The sequence below is a fragment of the Lampris incognitus genome, chromosome 4, assembly GCF_029633865.1.
Source record: "Lampris incognitus isolate fLamInc1 chromosome 4, fLamInc1.hap2, whole genome shotgun sequence".
Lineage (NCBI taxonomy): Eukaryota > Metazoa > Chordata > Actinopteri > Lampriformes > Lampridae > Lampris > Lampris incognitus.
In genome coordinates this window covers 72,883,963-72,904,024 of record NC_079214.1, presented here as the reverse complement: position 1 = coordinate 72,904,024, position 20,062 = coordinate 72,883,963, and the positions used below count along the sequence as shown (strand labels likewise).

The 20,062-nt window shown below is 44.7% G+C and overlaps 1 pseudogene; it reads right to left on the bottom strand.

Annotated features, from left to right (window-relative positions):
* Nucleotides 1-1,025: 1,025 nt before the first annotated feature.
* Nucleotides 1,026-18,302, bottom strand: LOC130112132 (leucine-rich repeat-containing protein 24-like; annotated as a pseudogene).
* Between the last annotated feature and the right edge of the window lie 1,760 nt (nt 18,303-20,062).

Here is a 20,062-nt window from a genome sequence, read left to right as displayed (position 1 = left end):
GTTATAACTTTTAATGCATATTGTTTTGCTGGTAATGCGCTAACATTAACCAGCAGTTTTACGTAGTTTTGACGGCTAAATAATGTTTTTGTTGAAGTTGTAGAAGTGTAGATATAAAGTGTATCCGCCGCCATTTTATGACGGCGGGCCGCCCTGTATAATGCGACTAAATGTGGTGTAAACTGTATAGTGTTATTTTTCATTTGTAGGAGCAGAGGTGCAGAAGAGAGACCAAAAATGTGTTGTCATTATCTTCTGCAGGTGTTTGTTTTCTTCTGTTTAATGTGTTTGTTTTGCTCACTCGGGCCCCATGCACCGTTTTATTTTGCCCAGTAGGTGTCACTAGTGCTACACAAATACTTTTTATGGTTATGACAAGAAATTAGTTATAATTAAGAAAATATGTCCTTTAATTTGTGTATGGCTGTAAATATGGTTGTATACGCTTTGTTGATTTAAATACATATTGTAATGTCAAGTTAATTGCATGTATTTTAAGAAACATGTAATAAGATAGTGCCGTATTGCACTGATGAGGAGCCGAGGTGCAGAAGAGAGACCAAAGTTTGTTATTATCTTCTGCAGAACCAATAAAGGCAGGAAAAACAGTCCTTGTGAGTTGCCTCCTTCTATGCCTTATCCACAACCACTACACTGGTGCTGAGACCCGTTTGAAACGGTTACATATGCCTTGTGAGCTTCTTGACTCCCTTTATCAAAGTTCAATCCAAATACCAAAGAAGAGTTCTTTGAAAAGGGGGGTCATGGTTCAACTGACCGCTCATCCCCTTGTCATATAGATTCATCAACATCATTCATCAACGTTTGTCACTTTAACCTCTGTTGCTGGTTGACTGGATTTGACAGTTTCCCCCACTTGATTCATCACATGCCACATTACATACTATTCATCAATGCAACTATGGGATTTCCTTCCCTTTTCAGTGCAGTTTGTAATGTCTTTAAGGTCGTCACCTTAAGAAAAATTATTTACAGACGTAAGAATGAAATCGGAAAGAAACCCCTCAGTAGTGGATATCATAGGCCACTTGTGTCTCAAACAGAAGACCCTGACTGATAAAGATCCCCTCAGCGTCTGTTGGTGGTGGCCCTTCTCCTCCCTCAGCTGGGGGTCTCCAAGGCTCCATACCCCCGGATTTGGCCAGTGTCTGAACCATCTCGAGGTCAAGGAGCGCCTACTTCATGCTGACAGCACCCACTCACCAGAGGACAGCTGCTTGACGTGGGCCCAAGGATAGGCTTTGTGTGGTTGAGGACATACATCTCATGGCCATGGTCATCGCGGTACTCCTCCAGCCAGGCAAAGGTGGTGGGGCCGTCCGAGCAGTCGTTTACATAGAGGAAGCTCTCTTCCTTGCTGGTGCAGAAAGAGCCATCTTCATCTTTCTGGTGCTGCTTGTGACGAGTGTAGATGATGATGATGATGATGAGGAGGAGGAGGGCTGTGAGTGCCAACAGGGAAATGCCCACAACAATGGCCATCTGGGTGGCAGGGCCCAGGGCGTTGATGTCCGTGCTCGCCTGCTTGTACAGGGGCTCCTGGCTCACGTCCAGAACATCAGGTTGGTAGTAGGATTTGCATGAGGAAGATGAAAGGGATGGTGAGTTCAATCGAGGCCAGAACTGGGATGAGGAGGAAGAGAAGGACATGTTGACAGCCAGGTGGAAGGTCACCCTCACCACACCACCGGGGTTCCATGCCTCACATTCATAGCGCTCGGCATGCGCCACCATCACATTGCTGAGGAACAACCTGTATCCAGACCGAACCTGTCCCTTTCACCCCCTTCCTCTCTCCCACGCACCAGCCCACGAACCCCCCCCCCGCACTCCCACTCCTGCTCCGACCGCTGATCCCACTGCTGATCGGTGGCACAGTCACCAGCCCTCCAGATGACCCCAACCGGAAGATCTTCCCATCAGCGCCTAGTTCTTGCACCAGGCCCTAGGGGCAATAAATGGGCCTTACCATGGGAGGCCTTCCTCCAGGTGACTTGAGGCTGACAATATCCAGAGGCCTGGCAGGAAACACAGACACTCTCCCCCAGGCGAACGGTCAGTGGCTGGGCTCCAGCTGCACCGGGTGGGGGGGGGGGTGCAGACAAGGCTGTTGGCTGCTAGCTCTACCAAGCTGAGGTAGGAGAGACATGGAGGCTCCAAACACATCAGCCGGTGCCTTCTGAGCCATCAAAACATACATACATTCCAACATAAATTTTAAGAAGTGATTTAAAAGAAGGCAATTAGTTTGCTTGCCTAATTTCCTCAGGTAGAAAGTTTCACAGCTGTGGAGTTTTACAGAAAATGCCCAGTCACCTTTCGTAACAAGGCTGGCTGGGGGAACAGTTATAAAGGACCTGCCTGAAGAGCACAGGCAGTGGACAGGCCCATTGGGTGTGAGTAAATAAGTGATGTATGTAGGAGCGAGGCCATGTATGGCTTTAGGCTTTAAAAGTAATTAGTAAAAGTTTAAAATCCATCCTATACCTAAGAGGTAGCCAGTGAAGCATTGCAAGAATGGGAGTGATGTGGTCATATGGCTTAGAATTTGTTAACAGTCTGGCAGCTGAGTTTTGGACGAGCTGGCGGCGGGAGATGGACTTTTGACTGAGCCCTGAATACAGTGAGTTATAATAAGCCAGACGTGATGAGATGAATGCATGGATGGCTTTTCTTTTCCTTTTCCTATTTTTTTTTTTGAGATAGAAAACTTTTAACTTTTATGAAGTTCCTAATTTGAAAGAAGCAAGACTGCACTACCTTGGTGATTTGTGTCAAAACGGAGTTCAGAGTCAAAAAAGACACCCAAATTGCAGGCAGAGTGCTTAGAATTGGAGGACAGATTTCCCAGACTCTTTTCCAGGTCGTCAGTTTTGGACTCATTGAGCCAGAAGGAAATTAGTGACATCCAGCATTTAATACCAGAGAGACAAGCCATAACATGAGAAAGATTGAGCGTGTCATTTCCAGTAAGTGGGACATAAAGCTGGGTGTCGTCCGCATAATGGCGAAAATTTATAGTATGATGACGGATGATCTGAACCATGTGGAGCATGTAAATGGAAAATAATAATGGAACAAGAACTGACCTCTGGGGGACACCACATGTGAGGGGGGCTGGGGATGAGGAGAATTTTCCCATTACAACAGAGAAAGATCTGTCAGATAGGTGGGATTGGAACCAGGCAAGCGCAGTATCCTTAATGCTGACATAGTTTTCCAGGCCATTTAAAAGGGTGTCGCGGTTGACCGTATCAAAAGTGGAACTCAGGTCAAGTAGAATTGAAATTGAGCAAGAACAAGAGTCAGCGGTGAGCCATCAATCATTGGTAACTTTAATAACAGCTGTTTCTGTGCTGTGTTGGATATGGAACCCTGATTGAAATTGCTCGAAGATACTACAACTATGCATGTGTGTGATTAGTTGAAGAGCAACAGACTTTTTTAAGACTTTAGATAAAAAAGATTTTAGATTTGAAATTGGCCCAAAATTGCTTAAAACAATAGGGTCAACAATAGGCCTGTTCAATTGAATCAATTCATCTGGACACAACGTTTAGTGGGAGAAATTTGTCATCACTCATCTAAGTGACTTCCTCAGTCTCAACTAACTGCGGGTATCCCCTAACCGTATAAACAGCACAGTAGCATAATAACTAAAAACAACGATTGGTTTCACATGCAAATTGCTGTGACCATTAACTAGAGTTACAATGACGATGTGTACTATTCACAGAGTATTGGAGAAAAGTTGCAATCACAGCATTGTAAGATGGTAACAGATGTGCTGTTAGCCCCCCTCATATCATGGTCTTCCCCTCTTCTCATAGATGGCATCTTTGACATCTCATTCAAATCGGCGTTCTTCCCTATCAAAGATGTGCACATATTCATCCTTGAAAGAGTGGCCACTGGTATGTAGATGGGTGTAGACTGCAGAGTCCTGGCCTTTTGAGGTAGCTCTTCTGTGTTGTGCCATCTTCGTCGCCAATGTCTGGTTTCCTCAATGTACAATTCATGGCAATCCCTCCGGTACTTAACATTGTACACATTATATTGCTCTTTTTGTGCAGGGGAACCCGATCCTTGGGGTGGACAAGTTTCTGGCACTGTCCATTTTGGGGTTTGAAAGCAACCGAGATGGGGGGTTTGGTTAATACACATCTCAACTGTTCCGACACTCCCGCCACATATGGAATCACCATTGGTTTATGTTTGGACAACTGTTGTCCTTCTCCTCTCTTCAATCAACTGGTGCACTGTTTAGGCGTCTTCCTGGCTTTGACAAACACCCAGTTAGGATAACCACACTTAACCAGTGCCTGTTTAATGTGGGATTTCTCCCCTTTCCCTGCTGCTGTGTTGGTGGTGACACTGTCACCTCAGTGGTACAGCGTCCTGATGACTCCTAGTTTGTCCTCCAGTGGATGATGAGAATCAAACCTTAAGTACTGATTAGCATGTGTTGGTTTATGGTAAACATCAACAATCAAAAGTCCCCCATCACCAATTGCTATTTCTAGATCTAAGAAGGGTAACCTGTCATTTTTCACATCCTCCTTGCTGAAATTCATACTCAGTAAAATCCTGAGTGTTAATTTAACTCCGAGAGTGTACAAATGGAACACTCGGGATTTTACTGTGTATGGTTGTTCAATTTTAATCCAGGTGTCATCCACAAATCTGAACCAATGGCTAGGTGGTGTCCCTGGATAGAACATCAGAGCCCTCTTTTCGACTTCCTCCATATAAAAGTTGTCCGAGGTGAACTTGGGGAAGGAACCCATAGCACATCCACACTTCTGCCTGTGGTACTGCCTGCCCCCTGTATATGTGGGGCATGGACTGAAGACACATCTTCAGGAGCAGACACACTCGGTCAGTGTTAAGGTGGTACTGTTGCTAAGGGTGAGGTCACACTGTAATTTCATATGGACCAGTTCCACTGCTTCATGTACAGGAACGCACGTGAAGAGAGATGTACATCATCAGAGACTATTATTTCATCTAACTCCATAATGTTGTCCCTCACCTTATCCACAAAGTCCATAGTGTTCTGAATGTGATGGCCATTACTTCCTACCAACGTGTAAAGTATATGCCAGAAACTTAGAGATTTTATAGGTAACTCAGTCACCTTGCGGTTGGTCCAGATGACATACCTGTGGAGGCATGGAGTTGTTTAGAAGAGATGGCAGTGGATTTTTTAACGATTGTTTAACACAATCTTGGAAAGTGAGAGGATACCCGAGGAGTGGAGAAGCAGCATACTGGTACCGGTTTTCAAGAATAAAGGTGATGTGCAGAGCTGTAACAATTACAGAGGTATAAAGTTGATCAGCCACAGCATGACGTTATGGGGAAGAGTAGTGGAAGCTAGGTTAAGAGGACACGTGATTAGCGAGCAGTAGTATGGCTTCATGCCATGAAAGAACACTACAGTTGCAATGTTTGCTTTGAGTATGTTGATGGAGAAGTACAGACAAAGTCAGAAGGAGTTGCATTGTGTCTTTGTGGATTTAGAGAAAAAAAATATGAGTGCACCAAGAGAGGGGGTGTAGTTATTGTATGAGGAAGTCAGGAGTGGCAGAGAAGTATGCAAGTGTGGTGCAGGATAAGTATGAGGGCAGTGTGACAGTGGTGAAGTGTGCGGTTGATGCAGATGCAGAGAACAGGAAGAGATGGAAACGGATGATCTGCTGTGGTGATCCCTAACAGGAGCAGCCGAATGTAGTAGATATTAGAGGGACAGCCCAGGTTGGACGGTTTGGAGATAAAGCAAGAGAGGGAAGACTGAGATTGTTTGGACATATGCGGAGGAGAGATCATTCATCATCATTCACCTTAGATCATTCACCTTTGACTCTGTCTAGTCAAAGTCAAAGTGTCTTTATTGTCCCTTGTAGGGAAATTAGTTTGCAGCCAGTATAAAAACTCTCACACAAAGACAAAACATACAAACACCAAGGCGGAATTGACAACAGGACATAGTGGGCAAGGAGAACCAAAGTAGTTCAAATATAAAATATACAGACCAAGGAAACTAGCAAACTGCAGACAACAGATGCATACTATCTACTATTTAACAATTGGAAGGCAGTGGGGACAAAGGAAGCCCTGTATCTCTTAGTCCTAATACAGGCCGAAGGGGGTTATAAAGATCAGTAAGCTGGGTTTGGCTTCTCCCTAAAATCTTGCTAGCCCATTTGATGAGTCTATCAAGCCGTTTTTTATTGACCTAAGTCAAGTTACCAGACCAAGCCACAATACAATACATTAAAACTGTTTCAATAAACATTGTATAGAAGGGAGTCATCATCTAGGATGAAACATTAAATGTACACATTTTCCTCAGGAAAAAGTCTTCGTTGGACCTTCTTTGATGTGGAAGCAATGTGAGTTTCAAAGCATTTTTTTTTTTTGCCAAGAACAACCCCCAGATATTTGTAGCTGTCCACAAGCTCAATGTCAGCACCTTTAATGCTGGTTGGTACAGGACTATGAGGAGTCTTTCTAAAACTGATCGTCATATCTTTAGTTTCAGACACATTTAAGTGGAGAAAGGACTCATCACACCAAGATACAAAATCATCGACCACTGGTCTGTGTTGTTTCTCCTCCTCCCCTTCAAGAAGACTTACAATCACTGAATCATCCGCAAATGTGAATATGTGTCTATTGGTATGGTTGCTGCGACAGTCATTAGTGTACAAGATGTAGAGTAACAGGGAGAGGCAACAGCCCTGAGGGGAACCAGTTGATGAGTACAGCTGATTAGAAAAAGAGCCATTAACCCTCACACACTGAGACCTATCAGCCAAGAAGTCCAGTATCCAGCCAACTAGATTAAGATCCAGTTTGAAGAAATGAATTAGCTTATCTGCTAACAGATGTGACTGAAATGTGTTAAAGGCTGAGGAGAAATCAATAAACAACCGCCTGGCATGAGCACTTGTCCCCTCAAGATGGCGGTACAGAAAATTTGAAAGTGTTATCATGGCATCTTGTACACCCCTATCGGGCCTGCATGCAAATTGCAGTTGTAACCTGCACGACAGGGGAATGGGCCTATGCTTGCGCAGGGACAGTTTACAGTCTAATGTCTAAGTTCAGTGGAGATTGGTGTAGGTTTTTTTCTAGACCAGATTCTAGTACTCACCCCAAAGACAACACACACACTCGTGGGTATAGTTTGCAATAAAAAAAAACCCAATTTATTTCAACAGTTCAAAGTAAAGTTATTTCAATATCAATACTAAATTAGATGTGTTATATATATATATTTTACTCTATTATACTTTTTAAAAGTTCTTCCTAATATTCTATTTATTGTCTATATCTATCTATATTCTATTTTATACCCTTCTAATATATTACTTATGCAGCCATATTCTACACTAACAAATTAAAGAAAATAATCCAAAATAAAGTATGAGTGCACTCAAAGAAAATAATAAAGAAAAGAAAAGGGGGAATGATTCAGTGTTCCAATCTGTGCAAGGTGCAATGTCCAGATCCTACCACAATCACAGGGGCAAGTTAATGTAGAGGCGATGATGATGAATCCAAATCCAGGGCGATGATTGGGGCAATCCAAAGGGGGTATCCAAGGGTTCCAAACGGTGTAGCAAGGGGGGTTGTTCGGGGTACAAAAAAAAACAGTCTGCACAAAATTGTACAGATTCCTTATTAATTGCAATCTCTATCAAACAATTACAAACAAAATAAAAATACCCAAATCTAGAGTCAATTCTCAGAATTAAATCATTTCCTACATATAACTAATATGCGGCTGAATGACAACAGCCTATTGCTGCAAGAACAGTTAAAAACAATGTCATCGCAGCCAGGCTGCGGCACTATCAACGTGAATTCACGTCTAGCTGGCTGCTATGGGTTCCATGGATGCCATGTAGCCCGAGTTGGCTCGGTGGCTAGTGGCAACTGGAGCTTACAGTTTTTTTTTTAACAACAAGCATATTATTATATTAAAATGTCTAACATTCCTGCATCAAATAAACCCTATGGACCGGGTGTCCTGACTGGTTTTAAAGCTCTGAATCATATGGGAACTGCTAAGGATCATAGATATACGTTTTAGCTGGGTTAGCTTAGCTTAGCAACCAATGGAAAATTGTCAGTCTTTAGATTTCAAGATTTTAAACTCTTATCTCACCAGGATTCCAGCAGCGTACAAAACACAAGAGAAGAGTCTTCCTTCAACAGGAGATCATCTGTCTTTGGATAAAATCAAGATATCCTACGTAAATGGCTATGATTACATGGAACACAGAAAGCTGTTTACTTTTTAGCTTTGGCTAGCGGCTCACCAAGGAAGCTTCGTGGGAGGGATCTTTTTTGTCGTAGTTCAAATGTCCTGTAGCTCAAATATCCGTAGTTCAACTATCAATAATTCAAGTATCCATAGTCAAAGTTGTCCGTATTTCTAAATATCCGTATTTCTCTTCTCTATTGTTGACGGTTGTTTGTATGGTTTAAACTCTGTAGCTCGTGTGCCTCCTAGAGGCTACTCGTGGAACTTACATACGTCACAGGGTACATGTAATCATGTGGGTTACATTCTCCCCCTCTAAACCGCATCAGTCTCTGCATGCGTCTAAACACTGTATGGTCTTGCAGAGGGCACTCTAGAAGAATCAGGGACATTTCTGCCCAAACTTTCGAAAAATGAGGCCATGGCTAAGACTAAAGGCCTTCCTAGTTCACCATAACAGAGTCTCTCAGGGGGATGTCTTTCTCTGATAGATCTTCCGATTGGTTCGCTCTCAGACGGGTTTCCGTCAGACAGGTCAGCCTCTCGGGTTCAAGTGGGTTGTTTTCAGGTGAACGTCCTTCAATAGGTCCAAACTGAGGTACAACAGTAGTAGATGATGCGGGGTCTCCCTCAGGTAAGTGTCTTCGAACAGGTTGAGAGAATTCATCTGTAACTACTTCTGTCTCACGCCCAATTGGTTTCTTTTCAAGTAACTGATTGTGAACAGACTCAGGGGTATGGGGTACTTCACTAAGGAGTGGTCTATCAGATTGGGAGAACTCCGACGGACTTGGATTCAACCCGACTGGGTTCAACAGTTCCGTGGCACGTGCTAGAGGGGTGGCCTGTGTGGTTGTCCTAATGCTTTGGGGAAACTTTGTGGAGATCTGTGGATAGCAATCCTCATCCTCGTCACTGCTGGGCATATCTGGGTCAACAATATTGTCGTGCCTGGTCTGCTGCGAGACTGCTTCCCTGCGTCTCAGCCTCCTTGTTGGTAAGTTTGTTTCAGGTTCTGAGACTATCTGTAACAGGTAGAAAGCCGCAGGGCAGAAGAAGGTCTCTGTGAAGGGTACGGTGTGGACCTTCACCCTGTTCTTGCTTGACGACATACACTGGGCCATCTCCCACCCTCTTCACCAAAGTATGGACTTCCTTTTCCCATCTGTCCGCAAGTTTATGTTTTCCTCTTAAATTGACATTCTTCACCAGGACTCTATCTCCGGTAACAAGTTCTGCGGCTCTGATCTTTTTATCAAACCTGGCTTTAGTCTTCTCTCCCATCTTCTTAGAGCTTTCAGAAGCAAGTGCATAGCTGTCTTGGAGGCGCTGTCGAAGATGTTTAACATACTCCGAATGCAACTTGAATCCAATTTGGTCTGGTGTAAGGCCTAGAACCAGATCAATGGGTAGTCTTGGCTGTCTACCAAACAACAATTCATATGGAGCCTGTGGTGTCATTTTTCGTGCAATTGTATGCATGGACTAGCGGTTTGACAAAGTCCCTCCAATGATATTTATCCTTGTCTTCTAGTGTCCCGAGCATGCTGAGAAGGGTTCTGTTAAATCTCTCGACAGGGTTTCCACGTGGATGGTATGGCGTGGTTCTGATCTTTTCGGTTCCAATCAGACAGCACAACTCCTTGATGGTGTGGGATTCAAAATCTCTCCCCTGGTCACTGAGAAGGCGACTTGGAAAACCATACTGTACAATGAAGTTTTCCCACAGTGTTTTGGCAACCGTATTCGCCTTTTGGTCTTTCGTGGGGATGGCAACGGCAAACTTGGTGAAGTGATCTGTGATGACGAGGATGTTTCTAGTGTCCTTACTATCAGGCTCAATACAGAGGTAATCCATACACACCAGTTCAAGGGGATAACTGGTCTGTATATTCTCCATATGAGCAGCATGCTGGGAATTGGCTTTCCGCCTCACGCATCTTTCACAAGTCCTACACTTCTGTTCAACAGACTGAAACATCTTTGGCCAGAAAAATCTGAAACGAACAAGATGAAGGACACGCTGAGCGCCAAGATGACCGACTTCATCATGAAGGCCTTGCAATGCTCTTTCTCTGTGGCTACTAGGCAGCACCAGCTGATAGATCTGATTCCCACGATCAAGACATTTCCTGAACAGTACTCCATCTATAAGCTCTAGTCTATTCCATTCTCTAAGGAGCAGCTTGACTTCTGACAGTTCAGAGGACATCTCTTGAAAAGTGGGTTTTCGGTTTCCTTGAATGAAACTGATCACACGTCTGATAGATGGATCCTGTCTTTGAGACTGATACCAGTCATTGTGAGTCATTCCAGGGAGGGTGCCTTGTCCAGAGAACACAAAGTCATCAGGGATGGCAGAAGCATCTAAAGCTAAGGATTCAGCAAGAATGGGGAGTTCTGGCTGCAAATAGTCAGCCAAAGTGGTCACAGAGTGGCGTTGACATAAAGCAGACAGCATGTCACCAGAAACAGTTTTGCTTTCTCCATCCAAAACCCTTTGCTTCAGCTCTTCTATCCTCGCTTTCTCCTGCTTGAACTCCTCATCTTCTTCTGACGGACTCTGGGGTCTTCTGGACAGCCCATCGGCATCTTGATTGCTGATCCCAGCCCTATACTTTATGATGAACCTGTAGGTTGACAGAGCGGCTAACCAGCGATGTCCTGCTGCATCAAGCTTTGCTGTGGTCAACACATAAGTTAGGGTGTTATTGTCTGTTAAAACCTGAAATTCTGTTCCATAGAGGTAATCATGGAATTTCTCACAGATAGCCCATTTCAAGGCGAGGTACTCTTGCTTGTGGGCAGGATAGTTTTGTTCACTACTGGATAGTCCTCTGCTGGCATAAGCTACAACCCTCAGCTTCCCATCGTGTTCCTGATAGAGCGCAGCACCGAGACCATCGCGGCTGGCATCAGTATGCAGGACGTAAGGAAGATTGGGATTGGCGAAGGCAAGAACAGGGGCCGAAGTCAGTTTATCTATGAGAGTTCTAAAAGCAACGTCACACTCTTCAGTCCACTCATTTCCAAAAGGTAAGGTGGGATTGATGGAAGTGTTGACCCTGTCCTTCTTGTAAATCTTCCCTCTTTTCCTTGGAGCAACATAGCCAGCAGTTAGAGCATTCAATGGCTTTGCTATTTTAGAGTACCCTTCCACAAAACGTCGGTAATATCCAGCAAATCCTAGGAAGCATTTGAGCTTTTTTCTGTTTGTGGGTTGAGGCCATTCTCTCAAAGCAGAGACTTTGCTTGGATCTGTGTGGACTCCATTGGCATCTACAACATGGCCAAGGTATTTAACAGAAGTCTGGAAAAAATGGCATTTTTCAGGGGACAACTTTAGGCCATAGTCTTTGAGCCGGTTCAACACTTTCATCAATCTGGCCTCGTGCTCTTCTAGTGTGTCAGAGAAGACAATCAGGTCATCCAGAAATACTAGTACTTCATTGAGATGCAGGTCTCCAACACATTTCTCCATCAGTCTCTGAAAGGTGCTTGGTGCATTTGTCACACCTTGGGGCATACGATTAAACTCATAGAAGCCTAGAGGGCAGACAAAAGCGGTCTTGTGCTTATCTTCCTCTGCAACTTCTACTTGATAGTAGCCTGACTTCAGATCCATGACAGAAAACCATTTGGCTCCACTAAGAGCAGAGAAGGTGCCTTCGATGTTGGGGAGAGCATAGGCATCTTTGGTCGTTCTCATGTTCAGCTTCCTGAAATCTATGCAGTCTTATTGCACCATTCTTCTTCTTGACAACTACAATGGGGGAAGCAAATGGAGACTCTGACTCGCGAATAATTCCAGCGTCTAGCAGCTCTCTTAGGTATTGTTTGACAGCTTCTCTGTCAGAGGGATGAATGGGTCTGGGTCGCTCTCTAAAAGGGGCCTCATGCTGGAGTCGGATGCGATGTTTTACTGCAGTCGTATGACCATGAGACAAGTCATCAACAGCAAACACCTCTGGCATGCTGTTCAGCTGGTGTGTGATCCGTTTTTTCCACTCTTCTGGAATGGGGGAATCTTCCAAATCAAAGTTGGTGGTGTTACTCTGAGACTGAGGGATGTCAGGCACAGTCATATTTTGGGATTCAGACGGCATCACATACTGTGCTACCATCATTTCAGCTATCACCTGCCTTGGATGCAGTGTGACACTACGATCAGTCACATTTCTGAGAATGACAGGAATCTTGTTTAAAGATCGAAGTGGAGTTTCTATCAAGGAATTTTCAACGAACACTCCACCAGGTAAGGAAACGGTTTCAGGGGATTCGACCGCGAAAAGGGAACGTGGGAAATGTTTCTTCACTCTGACATCTCCAAAGACAGACACTTTTCTTCCTGGTGGAATGGTGACAGGATGGCGTCCATGCAACTTAACATGATTGGCTGAAATCTCTTCCTGATGACTTAGGGCAACATGCTGGAACAGCAAGATACAGTCACTATTGATATTGGGCCTTTGTAAGAATTCTCTTCCATGCTTTTCTATGCCACCTTCATATAATCTGTCAAGGACATTGGTTCCAATCAATAGGGGAATCTGAGTGTTAAAATGGCAATTTGGCACAATGAGAACTAATGAAGAGACCTGTTCAGCTACGCCAGTGATGCTGCTGGGGAAGGAGATGAGGGCTTGGATATAACCCTGGTAAGGAACATGTTGGCCACCTGCACCTTCTATCTGGAAAAGAGTCTGAATGGGCTGGATGGGGAGGAACGATAAGTGGTTCAAGTAGAATGTCTCTGAAATGGTTGTTACTTGGGAACCGGTGTCAAGGATTGATTCACATTCTATTCCTTCAATGGAGACAGATGCAGTGCAGCGTGGCCCTACAAGTTCACAGGGAAGGGATTGGCCATTTTGGTATCTTTGTCTATCTATTTTTTCTTGTCTGGGTTCTATTCATAATATCATTAATGGGTTTGGGACTCTTATGCTGGTACTTAGCTCCTGAACGTCCCGAAACAGGAGCTGCTACCAGTTTAAAGGCATGGAGGTGAGGGTATGCGTATTCCTGTGAGCTTCACGTTTTTGTCTCAGCTTGGTGTTCTTTTGATGGACAAGAGCGGGGTTGGGGGCACTCACACAGTGGGCAGCAATGTGACCATCTCCACCACATTTAAAGCAGAACCATGGCTTGGGAAAACGAGGCGTGTAAATTCGAGGTGTGGAGGCATTCGTGACCATGCAGCTGGTTTCAATCTGAGTTCTGTTTGGCTGTGGTTCTTCCTTGATGTACAGGGTTGCAATTTGTTTCTTTAACTCAGCTACCTCATCGCGGAGTTTCTGTGTGTCTTCATTTTTGTTTTCGGCTGGGGCTTCGATTCCATAAACAGTGTGGGCATGCACTGAAGCTTTTGAGCTCCCTAGATGTTTCTTCATCCTATCTAGTTTAGCTGAACGACGGCCTTCTTCTGTCCTAAGCTGATGAAGCAATTCAGGAAATGAGGGTGGGCTATTTTTTTTCTGTTCAAGCTGAAGACCTAAAATCAACGAGTGGTCCCAGCATCCTCTGCAGAACTGTCTTATTAAGTGTTTTTCTGAATCTACAAGTGAAGCTCCCCCTCTAGAGATGACTTTAGTGAGGAGGGTCTGAAGTCTGAATAAATAATCAGATGGCTTCTCTCCAGAATTCTGGTTTGCACTCAAGAATGCAGCAAAAAGCTCTTCTCCATCTTCTACGACTCCAAAGGCTGATTCGATGTGGTTTACGTACGCAACAGGGTTTGCATTGACACCAAGTGGTTTCACCATGTCAGAAGCTGGACCAACCAAACTCTCTAGAACCTTTCTGATTTTTTGTGAATCGGTGACATAGGTGTCACTTAGAAGCAGCTCAACTTGAGTTCTCCAAGCTTCATAATCTACTTCCCCATTTGGCTTTGGAAGCCTACCTGAGAAGGTTCGAACTTTACTTGGGCTACTGTATGGTTGTGTTGACTCATTCTTAATAACATGTTCTACTACTATGTTCTGGATGCTCGGGGGATTAATGATGTCTTCTTCAAGGCTCATTGAATTTACGCACGGATGAGTGTGTGGTTGGAGCACGGTGAATGTCAGATATAGATGGCCGTCTGTTACATTCTTGGGTCATGCTAGGCGTGTGCTCAACATCAATGCTAGGCTTAGTGTCTTGCATAGGGCTGTGATCCGGTAAAGACGTGTTGTCAGTTTTCTGTGATGCTGTAGACCGAATGCGCCTCAGTTCATTTTCTAAGATGGAGGCATAGCCTGACATGGCACTACCACCAATAGCGCTGAGTTCTTCGAGATATTGCTGGGCTAAGTCTTTGCCTATTTCCTCTTGACATATTTGACTAATTGTTCTGACATTCCATAGAGTAGTTGGATCAACAGGGCTAGGTATAAGGCCAAGGGTATCTGGGGTTATCCTAGTGATTGACTTTTCACACTCAAATTCTATTATTACCCTACCATTAGGTTGGTTGGGCTCATCCACAACTCTGATGCAGGATGAGATCTTCCCATGTTGTTCGAAGAAGCTTATTATCGTTTCGGCAGAGCTCATTTCATCAACTAATAAGCAGTTTTGTCCATGGACTTTATACTGATTGCAAAGATCCATATTGACTGTGTTATTTTCAAAATAAAAAAATATATAATCAAGTATTTTATAGAGAGGTGTGGTCAGTGGGGTAGTATATGGCCTGAAACGCTAATTAACCAATCTCCTGGCTGGCTCGCCAACTTTCTGTAACATGCACGATAGGGGAATGGGCCTATGCTTGCGCAGGGACAGTTTACAGTCTAATGTCTAAGTTCAGTGGAGATTGGTGTAGGTTTTTTTCTAGACCAGATTCTAGTACTCACCCCAAAAACAACACACACACTCGTGGGTATAGTTTACAATAAAAAAAAACAATTTATTTCAACAGTTCAAAGTAAAGTTATTTCAATAGCAATACTAAATTAGATGTGTTATACATATATATATATATATTTTACTCTGTTATACTTTTTAAAAGTTCTTCCTAATATTCTATTTATTGTCTATATCTATCTATATTCTATTTTATACCCTTCTAATATATTACTTATGCAGCCATATTCTACACTAACAATTTAAAGAAAATAATCCAAAATAAAGTATGAGTGCACTCAAAGAAAATAATAAAGAAAAGAAAAGGGGGAATGATTCAGTCTTCCAATCTGTGCAAGGTGCAATGTCCAGATCCTACCACAATCACAGGGGCAAGTTAATGTAGAGGCGATGATGAAGAATCCAAATCCAGGGCGATGATGGGGGCAATCCAAAGGGGGTATCCAAGGGTTCCAAAAGGGTGTAGCAAGGGGGGTTGTTCGGGGTACTAAAAAACCAGTCTGCACAAAATTGTACAGATTCCTTATTAATTGCAATCTCTATCAAACAATTACAAACAAAATAAAAATACCCAAATCTAGAGTCAATTCTCAGAATTAAATCATTTCCTACATATAACTAATATGCGGCTGAATGACAACAGCCTATTGCTGTAAGAACAGTTAAAAACAATGTCATCGCAGCCAGGCTGCGGCACTATCAACGTGAATTCACGTCTAGCTGGCTGCTATGGGTTCCATGGATGCCATATAGCCCGAGTTGGCTCGGTGGCTAGTGGCAACTGGAGCTTACAGTTTTTTTTAACAACAAGCATATTATTATATTAAAATGTCTAACATTCCTACATCAAATAAACCCTATGGACCGGGTGTCCTGACTGGTTTTAAAGCTCTGAATCATATGGGAACTGCTAAGGATCATAGATATACGTTTTAGCTGGGTTAGCTTAGCAACCAATGGAAAATTGTCAGTCTTTAGATTTCAAGATTTTAAACTCTTATCTCACCAGGATTCCAGCAGCGTACAAAACACAAGAGAAAAGAGTCTTCCTTCTTCCTTCAACAGGAGATCATCTGTCTTTGGATAAAATCAAGATATCCTACGTAAATGGCTATGATTACATGGAACACAGAAAGCTGTTTACTTTTTAGCTTTGGCTAGCGGCTCACCAAGGAAGCTTCGTGGGAGGGATCTTTTTTGTCGTAGTTCAAATGTCCTGTAGCTCAAATATCCGTAGTTCAAATATCAATAATTCAGGTATCCATAGTCAAAGTTGTCCGTATTTCTAAATATCCGTATTTCTCTTCTCTATTGTTGACGGTTGTTTGTATGGTTTAAACTCTGTAGCTCGTGTGCCTCCTAGAGGCTACTCGTGGAACTTACATACGTCACAGGGTACATGTAATCATGTGGGTTACACAGTGAATCAACGGATTTCTCCACCTGCGATAAAACGTCGTTTTTAATGAGCTTCTCAAATATCTTCATGATTACAGAAGCTAATATAGTGGGTATATTGGGAGAAAGATGCTGAAGACTAAGCTTCCACCCCAGAGGAAAAGGGGGAGGCCAAAGAGGAGGTTTATGGGTGTGGTGAAGGAGGACATGCAGGTGGTTGGCGTGACAGAGGAATATGCAGAAGAAAGGAAGAGATGAAAATAGATTATCTGCTGTAGCGACCCCTAACGACAGCATTCGAATGAAAAGAAGAAGAATGGAAGGTCATGGAAATTGTTCTAACATAATATACATACCGTCGTTAAGTGCATTAATTGTTTACTCGAAGTAATTACCTCAGAACGAAGTTTAGTCTGCGGCTAACTTCTGCTTGTTAACTGACTCGCTTGCTAACCGTTATTAAAGAATTGTCCGCCAGTAGCTCCTCCAGACAGAAGAAATCTGCCAAACAGCAACTGGATTTTGCTTCTGAACTTTTGACGATGAGATGAATACAATCGATAGTGACCACTCATACTCACGGCCTAGCAGCCCACGACTGTCTCCTTCACCTGCTCCTGACACCATTAAAAAGTCCAAAAATGAAGAAAACCAAAACTGAACCGACGCTGCTCGAGCTACAACTGCAAAGACTAATGACAGGTTAGACAATCTAGAATAGTGACATGAAAGCAGTGAAAGTGACTTGCACGGAGAACGACAAGAAGTAAAGGAACTTGAAGAAAATCTGAACGAGGCTGAGAGATACCGTCGTAGATGGAACCTACGTATCGCTCGAATTCCCGGACAGACAGATGACAGTATCAAGCAGCGGGTCATAAAAATCTGCGGCGCTGTCATTACCGAGTTCAGAGCAAAAGTATCGAACGACGCAGTTTGGGATCCAAGGAGCAGAACAATGGACCCAGGTCCAAGACAAGCCCGGCAGCCTTGATGGACGTTGTGCGAGTGGCACGCGGAGAGGCTATGACGGGCAGTGGCAGTGCAGGTGTCATTGGCAGCTCTGAAAACAAGCAGAAATAACAAATAATAAAGATTAAACATGGCTCTTTCCAGGATAAGTAACATTACAGAGTTTGGTGAATACCATATACAATAAGTATTTAACAATAAGTAAACATACAGCTGTTAAATTGTAGATGGCCTTCTTTTACAACACTTTTATCCGAATCATGATCTTGAGTATGCATCTCATTCACCTATTACTAGCAGATGTGTAAAATGAGTGATACTAATTCAATTATCCCCATCCATGTCCGACGCCTCACTTTTGATCGGGGTTGATTGCTGGATTGGCAGGAGTGTGGCCCGTGGCAAGGCTGGAGAAGTCTAACCAAAGATGTCATCTTGCAACTGAGAAAGCACATGCATTTCAATTAAACTTATTGCTCAAACTGCAGGTGTAAATAAGTTTGAAAGTGAGAATTACTGAGTGCTATCAATGCAACTTACGTTCTCTTTGGGTGTAATGAAGGGCTGGTCAGCCACCTGCTGTTCAGCCTCCTCTTCATCAGCCCTCTGGGACCTGTCTTGAACCAGGCACAGGTCGACAGCCTGGCTCTACATATTGCAGGTCAAATCTGTCCTCTGTGTCTCTGTGGCTCAACTGCAGTGCAGGGTATTTGGCATGGCCCATCACCCTCTCCGACGCCGCGTTCGACTGCATGATGAACAACTCGTCGTCCTCCTCCATCTCAGTACTGAACCACAAGCTTGGACTCAAAACGCAGACTCAGTCTCAGTTCACAAAAATCAGTCCTTTTAATAAAAATGAGGTCGGTACACAGGTGATCAGATAGCAAGGCAACAGTGTCCAAATCGCCAGGCGAAAGGCGAGGTCAAAAAAGGCAAAAACAGGTCAGAAAACTATAGGGCTCAAGAAACTTACACAAGAGGAAAAATGCTGGAACGCTGTCACAAGGAACAAGACGAACTGACAAAGAAGGAAGGGAACACTAAGACTATATACTCTGGAGGAGGGGAGACAATGAGACACAGGTGCAACACATTAGGGCAGGGCAGGTAATCACACAGGAGGGAGACACATGAGGGCAGGAAGTAAAGGACCTGAAACGAGACAAGAGGTGATTATCAAAATAAAACAGGAAGTACAAGACAAAGAACACTGGGAGAAACAAAAAGATAACTTAACTATCCAGACGGCGTCTGACAGTACCACCCCCCCACCCTTTTACTGCCGGCTCCAGACGGCCCAGGGTCGCCAGGGAAGTCCCAGATGAGGGAGGGGTCCAGGATGTTGCTGGCCGAGACCCAGGAACGTTTCTTCGCGCCATATCCCTCCCAGTCGACCAGGTATTGTGAGTCCCGGCCCCGACGCCGGACCGCTAGGAGCTTGCGGACGGTGTAAACAGGGCCACCATCGACGAACCGAGGGGGAGGAGGGGGCCTGGAGGCAGGGACCAGAGGGTTTTCTATGGCCGGTTTGATCTGACTTATGTGGAAGGGTGGGTGGACTCATGGCTCTGGGGAGTTTGAGCTTGACAGCAACTGGGTTAATGACTTTGGAAATAGGGAATGGCCCCACAAACCTGGGAGCGAGTTTCCGGGACTCCACCCTGAGAGGCAGGTCTTTAGTGGATAGCCATACCCTCTGGCCGCTCCTGTAAGTGGGGGCAGGGATCCGCGTCAGTCAGCCGCTCGGAATTGCGGAGTAGTGTGCGTCGGGCCTGGGCCCAGGTGTGGCGACAGCGGCGCTCCAGAGCCAGCGCAGAGGGCACACTGACCTCCCTCTCAAAGGCAGGGGAGAGAGGAGGTTGATATCCATAGTCACACTGAAAGGGGGAGAGACCAGATGAGGAACATGAGAGAGAGTTGTGTGCCTACTAAACCCAGGGGAGCTGACTGCTCCATGTGTTGGGGCACTGGGAGGCGAGGCAACACAGGCTGGTCTCCAGCTCCTGATTCAGGCGCTCCGTCTGACCGTTGGTTTGGGGATGGTGGCCAGATGAGAGGCTGACGGATGCTCCCAGGAGTGAACAGAAAGCCCGCCAGAATTGTGCCACAAACTGCGTGCCCCCGTCAAACACAATGTCCCTGGGGAAGCCATGGAGGCTAAAAACATGATGCAGCATCACCTCGGCTGTCTCCTTCAGCTTCTTCGCGGTGGACTGAAGCGGGAGATCCTTCGAGGACAGCCACACCCTTTGGCCTGGTTGGTACGTAGGTGCTGCGGACCGGCGTCGGTTGGCTTCCCAACTGGCGCGCTCAGCTGCCCGGAGCAGAGCAGCTCTGGTCATCTCCCAGGTGAGAGGCCGGTGACAGAGCTGACCAGGGAGTTGATGGCATACTCGACCCAGGGGAGGAACCGGCTCCAGGAGCTGGGCTTCTTGGCGGCCACGCGCCGGAGGGCAGACTCCACGCTCTGGTTCATCCTCTCTGTCTGTCCGTTAGTCTGTGGGTGATAGCCAGAGGAGAGACTAACAGAGGCACCCA